Below are 12,182 nucleotides of genomic sequence, written 5' to 3'. Positions count from 1 at the left end.
TATAAAAAGTGTGACTGAAGCTGTTATTCCATTGTGAATGTCAGTATCGCTAACTCGTGTAGCACAGTGCAAAACGAATGATGCACGAGGTACATAACAAGGAAATTATGTGCACCTCCTCCTTTTTTTTTTTTTCTTTCAGAAGGATTAGGTTACTAATAATGTTTTTGGTGTGCAGTGAGCTGTTAACCATAGAACCATTCAGGTTGGAAAAGACCTCTAAGATCATATAGTCCAACCCTTAATCTAGTACCACTGAAGTCCACCGCTATACCATGCTACTAATTTCTACATCTACATACTTCTTGAAGGCCTCCAGGGATGGTGACTCAACCACTTCCCTGGGCAGCCTATTCCAGTGCCGTGTGACCCCTTCAGTAAAGACCTTTTTCCTAATATCCAACATAAACCTCCCTCATGCAACTTGAGGCCATTTCCCCTCATCTTGTCACTTGGTGCTTGGGAGAACAGACCAATCCCCACCTTGCTACAACCTCCTTTAAGGTAATTGTAAAGTACAAAAATGTCTCCCCTGAGCCTTCTTTTCTCTCAAGTTAAATAACACCATTTCCCTCAGCTGCTCCTCATAAGACCTTTTCTCTAGACCCTTCACCAGCCTTGTTGCTCTTCTTTGGACATGCTCCAGGGCCTTGATACAGCATAGTAATTATCACCACTTCACCCATTCCTGTGGAAAAAAAAAAAATGTTTTTTACGCCATGTGAATAAGGAGAATTTAGAAGTATGTGCTTGTGAAGATAATGCACAGAACATCCTTGCAGTTTCTTCCTAAGAAGAAACTTCTTTCCTTTCCTAAGACCTCAGTCTTTACTTCCATTCATAGCTTGGATGCAAAACAATGTGCAAAACATTCAGAGTGGTGAATTGTCATTTGCCAGGGCTCTAGTACCTAGAGCTGACCTTCTCAGACAAACAGTTCTGTGTCTGTAGATTGCCAACCAGAGGGTCTGAAGAGGTTTTAAAATCAAAAAGAGGGCAAGATTGAGGTATAAATATTAAATTTACTTTGTGCATGGCAATTTTTTTGACATGGCGCATCTACAGTAGTTTTCCAAGCACTTCATTTCTTCTAGCAGCATCGATCCAGTAAATACAGAGAAGCTGTACTTTTGTATTTGTTTTTGAGAGAGAGCACTCAGTTGTTGAGGTCAGGCCATGAGAAGGACAGAAGGTGGGAAGAAAGAAGGGCTTCACATTCTTCAGTTAATACTACCTTCAGAGTACATTTATCTTGTGACATTGTTGGCCTCAATATTGTTTTTATTGTGATAAATTCTTTCTATTTATTTCATGTATCTGGATTTCAAGTAACAAAGATTTCTTTGGAAGAGAGAAGGATATGGGTTTTAATTTGCCATCCTTTTCCACCCAAGACCAAGTCTGAAACATGTACCACTGGGTAATGTAATACTCTGAAGGCTTTGATCCTTTCTCCAACAAGCAGAGTTTCTGGTTTGCTATTTAAAAAATAAAATAAAAAAAAAATCCATAAAATAAGTTTAAAATGGCAGTGCCATTTTGGTTGAATGCTGATGCAAAACCTGTACTATGTAAGACTATTACACTGCTAAAGCCATGTAACTTTCTTTTCAAAATTAAATGTTTTTTCTCCAAACAGCCTTACAGGTTCTGTGTCACACCCTCATAGTACTATACTTTGTCCCAGCCATTTTGAAAATAATAAATGTATCATGCCCTATTTTTTTCATATGGTTTAATGAAGTTAAAAACATAGCCTGCTACTTTGTTTCATTGCCTTTATTTTTATTTTTTTTAAATCTCACATAGTTTCATTCCGAATTCCTTCTCATTGAAAGAATGAAAGTTTTAATGATTTAATGTAACTTAGGGGGATGTCTAAGTGTTTCTAACCATGATATCTAACTGTTGAACTGTTTGGACACATGACTGACAGTAGTAAAATTGCCTGAAGCACTGTAATGATGCCCTTGTATGTTCATCTCCTAGTACTTATAGCAGGTATTGGCACCATGGGCATTTTGTGTTTCCAGAGTAAAGAATTGTTTTGGATAACAGAATAAAAATTGAATTCTATACAGAAACAGTGTAGTCCTTACTGCTCTCATATTGAAGTGGCCTTCCATAAAGTCCTACATACTGTGTCTGTATTTTTCACATATTTAATTACAAATATACAAAATAATGGTAGAATCAAAAGATATTGTCATTGTTTAGGCATGTACTTCAAAATTTCTTCTATATATCTCCTATATTCATTTGAATTATGCTCCAAGCTGATACGCAATTCTTGTTTTCATTACTTTTATCTTCACATAATTTTAAAATGTTATATTCAGGTATTTTCATTAGCTCGGTAGTGCATCTCTAATCTGTTTCGGGGTTCAATAAAAACTTATTTTTTAATATATAGGGGTGGTCTAGACTTTAAGAACTTTTTCCCCATTTCTAAAGTGTTGTATTTTTTCCCTGAAAAACAAAAAAAACAAACAAAAAACAACAGTATATTTTAATTTATAGTCAGATAAAAAATACTTATATATTTTATTTAAATCTACTTTTGCATGCATATCATAAAGCCATAATACTGTCAGGTATTAAATAGAGCTCCTTCCTTACACCTAATAGCTCAATATGGTTAGCATCTACTTTGTGAATTTAAGTGTAGTAAGTTTATCAAATTAAAAATCTCTTCGTGTTAAGAAAAATATTATGTGCCTCACATATGGCACACTACTTTCTATGTTTTTGTTTTTGTTTTTCTCCTGGGTATTTGACTTACGTAATTCAAATGTCTTTGTTGTAGAAGAAATTATGAAGGTATATGGGGTTTCTGCCTCCGGTGAAGTAGCAGCAGGTGACAAAACATTTGGGCTTATAAACAAGATTCTTTGAATCTTTTATGCCATAGACATTTTTTTCCTTAATTAGGTACTCAGTAATATGCTAGGGGTTTCTTTGTTTTGTGCAAAATCCTGAATTGAAAAACTACCTGGCATTTTTAAGTGCAATATAATGTATTAGATTTGTGAAGCAGCTGTCCTAATTAAAAAAGAAGACTATTGCATTGTAACTAGTCTTCCATGTGAACTTTATACTATTTTAAATATAAAGGAAGGAATAGAATACTTGCCCTTAACTTAGGATGCAGGAAAATAATGAGAGGAACTCAAATAGAAAAAGTAAAAGCTGTGAGAGGCAGGTCAAAAAGACTGGAAAAGGCAGAATAACAAAAATAGCTTCTAAATGTTAGGTTGCAGAGAGTTGGAAAAAGCAAAACAAGTGAACACATTCTGCAGGTAGCCTCGTGTTCTGCTTTAAGTGCTGCCTACCGCTTTACCCAGCTTTTTGATGCATTAAGAGTAACAACTACCATGATGGGACAGAAAGGCCAGAAAATGCCTCACCCTTTCTGAATGACTTAGATTTAGTCATTCATGTTTTTCTCTGTTACTACACAGTCCTTTGTGTCAGATCCCTAAGATGTTTCAAAGCCAATGATGGACTCCCCCAAAAGGGAGTTGCTTGTGAATTGGTGAAGAGTTTAAGGAATAATTCTGACATCTAAGACATCATTTGTAAGTCTTAGTCTTGTTCAGTGAAAGACTGCTCATGAGGCAAGGCAACAAGCCCTCCTCCCTGAGCTTTTGGTTGTGATTTCCTGAAGTAGCACTAATAGCTAATATCCCACAGGTTATGGGAGCTGGTGAAAGAGCTTTGCTAGGCTCTACGCTCTCCTTACTGACTGCTTTCAATTATGTTCCCACAGGCTCAGTAATTTGCTTTAGGCTTATGAAGTAGTGTGAATTAATCTCCAGACTGACTTTATTCCAATACTTACTGCTGTACAGCTGGCAAAAGACTTTTCTTTTAACTGAACCTTTCCTTGTTTTCTCATTGTCTTCATTAACGTGAAGGAGCAGAAACATAGATATGATTATCAATTATGACTATCACATATTTACATCTGCTTAAGATTCAAAGTGGCTGAGAAGGCAGTTTGTTTTATTCTGCATGAGAAAAAATCTTTTCACAAAAACCACACAACTTTTTAATGGTTATAAGTCTTGCTGTATTACTACAGCTAGAAAGCTGTATCACCTACAGCTACAGGTAGTACAATAAATATACTGTAAATCCTAAACTGGATTAATCTCAGCTATTTTAAAGATGTTTCAAGAAGCATGAATTAGGGAAGATTATAGCCATTCTTTTTTGGAAATTTATACAGCCAGCAAAAGTACTTGTTAGGAGGCTTTGCTTTCTTTCTCTAGTAAGACATTCTGGGAAATGTGTTCCTGCCTTTCCTCGCCCACTCCCGGCAGATATTTTTAACATAGGTCAGTTTGAGCTCTTAGGTGGATCAACATGATGCAACTTTGCATCTTCCAGTTTATAAAGATAATGTGGTGTCAAATATCAAAGTAAGTCCTTAGACCAGTCCCTTTAGTTATCGTAGGTCGTTTTCACTAGTGTTTTCCATACAGCATATCATCAGCTTGAATCAGTAACAGCTACAAACATTTCACCACGAGTGCAGCTTCTCTAAAAGCCTGGATGCAGATTTTGACTTTAACACTCCCAGGCAAAGTGTAAAGGCTGACAGACAGCTCAGCATGGGTCAGGTCACATGCAGAAGCTCTTGCAAGATGTATTGCCAAAAACAGAAAGGAGGCAACGAATTTATATCCCTGCATGGGAAGAGGTGACATGACCAAAATCTCTTGAAATTTGTGGAGCGGGAGAAGGAAGTAGAGTGGAGGAGTACCCTGTGCGCAGAAAAATTCTCATCCACTACGTCAACGTTACTCAGGGCTGGCGGGGCAAGTAGAGGTGGGGTGAAGGATATGTTACGCAGCGATGTGTGTTACCTATTCCTTTTAGACACAGAAGAGGTGCAGCGGGGCTGCTGCCCTGCCCATGTCGTGGGCACCTTCATCCGCCCCGAGGCTGCTGCTCCCCGGGGGAGGGCTGACAACAGCGTTGCAGGCCCAGGCTGAGCAAAAATGGAGGTGCTGGGCCTGTGGGCGCTGAGGCCTTATGGTGTTGGAGCGGGCAGCAGTGGGTCACCCTGCATTGGGATGGTTGGGTGTAGGGGTGGGTCTAGGGATTTTGGGGTGCTGATTGCTCTGCGCTACATTTTGAAGTGTAGAGAGGAAGATAGGAAGCAATTTAGACTGAAAGTGATTTATAGCTCTTTCTGCTATTCATGCTTACTACGCTGAGAGCTACTCACAACACAGGCTCCAACAGCATGAACAGAAATGGCTGTAGGTGTTTTTTCTCTCCAAGATATTTTTAAGATCATTTGAGGGGCAGAAAGAGAGATAGCACAGAAGCAGAAAGAAAGTGTGCTTGCAGATGGTTGCTGGTATTTTTGTTTTGTTTCTTGGGGGAACTGGGCCTGGCCTAAAGAGAGAGGTGGGACGCGTGAAAGGGAAGGAAAAGGTAATGAGAGATATTGAGGAGAGAGGAGAACGATGAACCTGCAGACTGAAGTTGGTGGTGTGGGAAGGATGTTATCTAAATATAGCACCTGTAAGTAAGTTATTAGAGTGAATGCATGATTGACTGGAGGATGTTTGCAAAAGTTTAAGTCACTTAATTAGTCTTAGTCGCTGGCCAAATTGCTTGCTTTCTCTTGAGCATACATAACGGTGTTGGTTTTTGTTTGTTTGTTTGTTTGTTTTCTGCAAATAATTTTTAAATAGTAATATTTGAGGCCTTGAATATCCGCTCTTAAGCTCTGTGAGTATAGTTCCATATCTTTCTGTTCCACTAAGACATTATATCCGTAATAAAACTTGTAAACCAGGTGCACTTTGTGTTTTTTGGAGGAAATAACACCTCTACCTCTGTCTGATCAAAAGCCTGAACTAAAATCCCTGTAGCCAAGCAGTCATGGTTTTCCCAAAGAATTCTCTGAAATCGATTTATTTTGTACCTGATAGGATTGCTCGCAAAGGTTAATGCGTCTGTCGCCCCCAAGGGAACGGTGGGTGCAGTCATTAATGAGTGCTTTTCTCTCTTTTCTGTTGGTATCAATGGCACAAATAGCTTTCTGAACCTTGGATTCACTCCCTGCTTTTTACCTATTCTCCTTTTCTTCCTTAGCCTCCACGACTCCTTCTGATCAGGTTAACTTGTTTTCATTTGTAGCAATCATTCATCAATTTATTCTGAGAACTTGCACAACCGATATAGAAATCCATTAAATTTGTATAACAGGTTAATCTCAACTAATAATTACTCATTAATCTTGCTGGAAATACACATTTTCTTCAGCCCATTGCCAAGCCATAAGCACGAGGAAAAAAAAACTGAAGTATTTAATCTGTTTTGTAAAGTTTGTTAATGACAAATTCTGGCTGACAGATTGGAAAATTAGGTCCTCTGTGTTGGGGTGCATTCAGTTTTAAAAAGTGATTAACTATATGCCAAGCTGTCAAAGAAATTTTGCATGAAAAAAGAGAAGTTGTTAACATTATGTCTGTGCCCAATGATTTCATAATGTACGTTTTAAATATACATAGAAAAAAAAAAAACAGCAGTATATGGACATTTTCAAAAAGTATTGAAACTATCAAAAGAGAAGCCTGAAATGGCTTTTTTCTCCCTCACACCCTCCCTCTACTTTTCCCCTCATCTTTGACCTTAAAAACACTTCCATTTTCCCTCTAAAATTTTAGTTACATCTGCTTGGTAATTGAACTGAACACAGAATTTGGCTTTCCTGAAGAGTTCCTCCTTATTCTTGCCTTCCCACCAAGCTGCAGCTGCATCCTGGAAGGCTCTGTTTTCCAGAGCAGCAGGATTTACTGATACAGGTAGGCCAGAGTTTAGGATGATTTTGAATTCCCATGCTTGCTTAGTAATTCGACCTGTGTTAGGGCTATTTGCTTAATGTATTATTTCTGCAGAGCTGGTAAAGTTTCTGACTAAAGGTCAAATTGATTTCTCAGCTTCTCACTGCTGTACTTACTTCTGCTGCTTCTGTGCGCTGCTACGTCTACATATTCACTTCTGATTGATTTTCTTAATTCAAAAATTGACACAGAAAGTATTTTCTAATTAAAAGCATGTTTGTCAGTACTGTCCAACCCCATCATGGATTTCCGTTATGTTTTTGATTACTAGCTCCTGACCTGTATATGCTGAGGTTTACTTGAAAATCAAAATCTTCGTTCTCCGTACAAAATTTCACCTTTGTTCTCATCTCTTACATTGCACCATGTTCTTTGGCAAAAGGCATACCTTCATTTTCAAGATCTTTTTGGAGGCAAATAGCAGGCTCACGCCACCAGGCAAGTAGAATAGTTTTATATTCAGAAAGAAAAGGAAGATAACCAGTTGTGAGCAGCAAGACTTTATTCCTGGTCAGAGATGAATTCCCAGATAAAAGGATATATTTCTTCTTTGCCTTGTGACGCAAAGTCAGACTTTAAAAGCTTTCTGCTTGTTTGGAGCGACTGCGAGACTGAAGAAGTGACTCTGTGCAAGACTGTTATGACATGTGAAGCTACAGTGTGCTTGTTCTGCAGACTCAAAGTGCCCCCTTGGCTCTTGAACTCATTTTAGTTTGATAGAAAGCCCATCACAACGTTTGACTATTACAAAGCTTCAGCATCGCAGGTGTTGAACTATACCTGCCGTTTGTATACATCAAACAAGGAGTAGTAAGTGGAATTATGTTACAGACATTGTTTTGTGTTGTGGTGATAAATTATTTCTGTCACTGATCACTACACTAGCCGTGCAGTACACCACTGTAATAATACATTTTCACATTCCATTTGTTAGTTCTAATATTGATTTTTTTTTTTATTTTTCAATATACTTTTTTTTTCCCCCACAGAACTTACTTTACTATTACATAAAGTAACTTTGAAGTTTCCTTTATTTGAAGAATAACTTTTAACTGAAAAAAAAAATATATCCTATATTTAATGGCTAAATAGCACACATCACTCAGTCCTCTAAGATTTTAACAGTGAAGCATATCCTCTCATTAATTTGGTTTTGCATGGTTCCATATTGCCGCTGTGACAAGTCAGTTGTTGAGGTGAGACGTACCACTTGTGAAAGAAGCACCTGCCTTCCTTTTATTTCTTGTGATTGTGCAAAATACTGGTCTCCTGGAACAGCACTTATAACAACAGGGGCATCCTCTGCTAGTGTGTAAGATCATTCATTGTGTGGGTACTCCCGCACCCCTTCTTTGTCAATTGTTCAGCATAATACTGCTAGTCAGGGGAAAAGAAAGCCTTTCATTGTTTGTGATGTGCTGTTTCTTTTTCCATTCTAGTATTTTGAGCTAGAAGTATGTGTCAGAAAGATATGAAATGAGACCTTGAACTCTGAATCAGCATGGATAATTAGATTTTGGTTGATAAGAAAACCTTTACTAGCAACTTTTTGATGTGAAACTAAAGTGAACAGGTAGTTTTCTTGTGCCAGCACATTGTGTTCAGCATTGCTGGGTGGATTTTTTTAATGCAGTGAACAGGCAACCGAATCATTCTTGGAGACTTAACCAGCAGTCGTGCCTGCTGGCGCGCCATTTTTCTTCTGTTTTAACTGCAAGAGGAGATATTGTTAACAAATATCGAACTACAAACTGGTCCTATTTGTGCTTATAGTAACACAACACAATTCCATGAATTGTAGAAATAGAATGTGTGTGTGTGTGTGTGTGTGATTTCTCCAATGATATACAATTTCTCGTTATAATAAATATTGTATGTTCTACTGTTGCCTCAGCAGATTGCACAGATTTGATTGCCATAAAGGATATCCTTACCTTTAAAACCATAAGCATGAAATACAATTAAACTGTATACCTATGAGAAATCCAGAAACACCATATGAACTTTTTAATTGTACATCTTGTTTTTCAAAAATTTTCTAAACAGCATATCCAGAAAACCTTTTTGTAACTTGCAGAAATCACCACTATCCCAGTTAGTTGGGGTTTGAGAACAGCACTTCCATAAGTGCTAGCTCTCCATAGTAACTCTGATTGCCACCCATTTGTTACCACTGGAATCAGACTGGGTTTTACTTCTGGGTACCAGGAAGTCATGGATGTGCCCAACCCTTTTCAAATTGTCTTATTTTCTACTGGCATACTTCAAAGTGGCTCCTATTCTGCAAAGTTATTGTTGGCTGTGGAAGAACTTTCAGGAATACTTAAAGCTGTTATAAAATGGTAGAGAATTTCTAGGTAGCACTTTTAACAAAGTTTAGCAGAATATGTTCTAGTGCTTAGTCATTTTCTCTTCTTTCTTAAAATCAGTGAAGTGATTGTTCCCACAGACAGTGTAACAGGGTAAGTTTTAAAGACTGCTTGCCCTATAGTATCTCTTTAAAAGAATTCTGCTATTCATTAATTTTGCAGTACATAAAGAGTGGAAGTTGGTGGAAATAAATGTTATATATTGCTTTCTATTCAGACCGTGAAAAAGGCTTTCTTCTTTTTTAATGGAAGAACAAAATTCCCTATGTATACTGTTTGACTGAGCTGAGTATGCAATGCAAGAGATATTGTAGGAGTCCACAGAGTCACCATACACAGCACAACACAAAAACCTTGTTTGTTTTTGTTAACCTCAAATCAAAACATAAATGTGAATAAAGCACCAGAAGAAAATGGGACATAGGTCTGAGTCTTCGGAAAGCATCTGAAGTTTTGCAGTAATTGCAGAGTTGTTTCATGGTAGCTTTAATGTCACAAAACAGAAAATGGTAGTAGAGAAAAAGGAATGATTCTGGAGTAATCTCAGCCTACATATGCATAGACTGTCAAGCAGAAGAACAGCTAAATGTGCCTTAGAAAGGATTTAGTAGACAGGAAGAAAAAAAAAAAAAAGAAATCTGTATGAAATTAGTTCAGTAAATATTTATGTGGTTTTAAGTGTAGTAATCTTATTTCTGCTTTGCACAGCAATTTTTTGCATGTATGCATCCTCTTGGCTTACTAGACACATAAAGGAGCACACAAGCTAACCTTTAACTCTGGCCTTAGTATTGCTCCCTTGAAATGTTTACAGATTTATCTCTTCTGAAAAAATGTAGATTTGAATATTGTTGTTTTCCATTCAAATTATAAAGAATGCATCTAGCTGCTACGCTCTAGATGTTTGGAGATGTTGGAAATGATTCCTAAAGAATCAGTGTGAAGAAGATGGGCACATGCATTTATGTCGATTTAAAATGAAGTGAATGTCAGTGCAATGATTTAGAGAGAACCATTCATATGCTGCATAAGCAACAGAAAAATCCTGCACATATATCTAAGCTCCATTCTTAGTATACCAACTTAAGGGCAGTGACTATTAGTAGAAAGCCTAAAATACATTATAGAATTTCCTGCTATTTCTCCTTGTTCAAACTCTCAAAGTTTGCACATCTTCAGTCACACATCTTGAAGTCAAACATCAACAATGCACTTAAGGATCTGACCAAATTAAAGGAATTCTTGTGATTCAGAAAAAAGTATGTATTCTAACAACATGAAGGGCTTATACAGGTTTAGAATAAAAATAGCTTTCTTCCACTTTCATCAATCAGTTTTATATGAGATAGGATCCAGTTACATCAAGATTGCAATCTGTGCAAATTTCAGATATTTAACAACCCTCTCATGATTCAGTGCCAATCCATTTTAACTAAAAATCATTGACCTCTGCAACAAGAGTGAGATCCCTTTGTATTTGATAGTCATAATAAATTTCTCTAATAAATACACTGCTAGATTGCAAGCTCTGTGTACTGCTGCAACAGATGCGATGACTTTCCAGTACCCGTTGCATTCTTTTTCCAGCAGAGCTTTTCTGAGACGGTGATGCGTATTAGCACATTGAAATGAAACAGGATGGCCATTCACAATGTTTCAATGAAACAGAACGTGCTCAGACTGCTGCATAATTAATTACCCCTTGGAGATATTATTTCATGTGGAGTAGATTTTCTTCTATTAAATTGCCATTTATTTGTGACCTTTAATTTATCATAAACAATCTTCTTTCTACATCCTAGGCAGCAACAGAGAACAACAATAAATTGTTCCATTGTTCTCCTTAAGTGACACTTACAGCTTGGCAGAGTTACAAGGAAGCCAGTATGTTTGCAATTTGGGAGCTAAAATAAAGGGCTTTACAAGGTATTTTCCATCCATTGCCCCCAGCAACATTTTACATCCTTGAAATTTTAGAAATACAGTTAATTGTTGTGATTTCTCCTTCCAAAAGTTTCTGAGAGAAACAGCTGGTGGCATCCTGTTCCGTTAGAGCACTGGCCTCCTCAGGTGTTTAAAAGAAGTTCTTAATGCTAAGCCCAGGTGCACATCTGAGCCTGCTTAGTCACTTTCCTTTCTTCCCTCTGACCCCTTTTTGGGGAGCTCTGGGAGCCCCTGTGCTCACCTCTGCCCCAGGGAGGGTGGATTTATCCCAGGGAAGGCTGGTAGAAACTGAGTCAGCACTGGTTGTTTATTTTCTTCAGACCCTGAAATGTCGCTCTTCCTTCTCAAATGCATATCCGGTGTGCTATAAAATGAGGCAGAATTGACCTGAGCTCCACTGTGACATTTAGAGAGAAGACTACTGAAATGCGCACTGAAATTTTATGACTCCCAGTTGCTAATGGTACAAGTTGTTGATTGATAGAGGATGGTAGGTACTTGACCATCATGTTTCAGAAAAGGGGACTACTATCTACTTTGTAAGTAGAAAGGAACTATTTCTTGAAAATCTAGATTGAATATATTTTTTTTCCTTTTCAAGGATAAAATGCAAGTAGTCTAATCCATCAGCCTTTTAGCTAAACATCGCCAGCAAATAATGAAGAGTATGTACTGTGAATTTTTTTTTTTAAGTAAAATGAGTACATTTACTTTCATTAAAAGCATCATTAAGGGAAGTGCTCATTTTGGAGTCTAAGCTGATGCAGTTTTATTCAGATGAAATATTTGAATATGAAGCTCATATTTCTGTGAAAGAAAGAGAAGGCTGTTTTTCATGAAAGAACCTTGTATACAAAATAATCAAATAGCTGTTATCCTCCAGCGTTCAGATTGCGTAGATGTCGGCCAACTGCGATGTGTAGTGCGAAGAAGGCACTTGAGCAGGAGATCCTTGGGAGCAAGCTAAGCCTTTTCGACTTGAGCGGAATAATCGAGTCGCTTA

At 37.6% G+C, this 12,182-nt stretch overlaps 1 protein-coding gene across 8 annotated transcripts in view; it reads left to right on the top strand.

Moving 5' to 3' along the window:
* CTNND2 (catenin delta 2) overlaps positions 1 to 12,182 on the top strand; it is a 644,756-nt gene that overhangs the window by 209,624 nt on the left and 422,950 nt on the right. The window lies entirely within an intron of this gene.

Source organism: Anser anser (genome assembly GCF_964211835.1).
Source record: "Anser anser genome assembly, chromosome: 2".
Classification (NCBI taxonomy): Eukaryota; Metazoa; Chordata; class Aves; order Anseriformes; family Anatidae; genus Anser; species Anser anser.
Note: the sequence above shows the minus strand (reverse complement) of the source record. Positions and strands in the feature narration are given on the sequence as shown.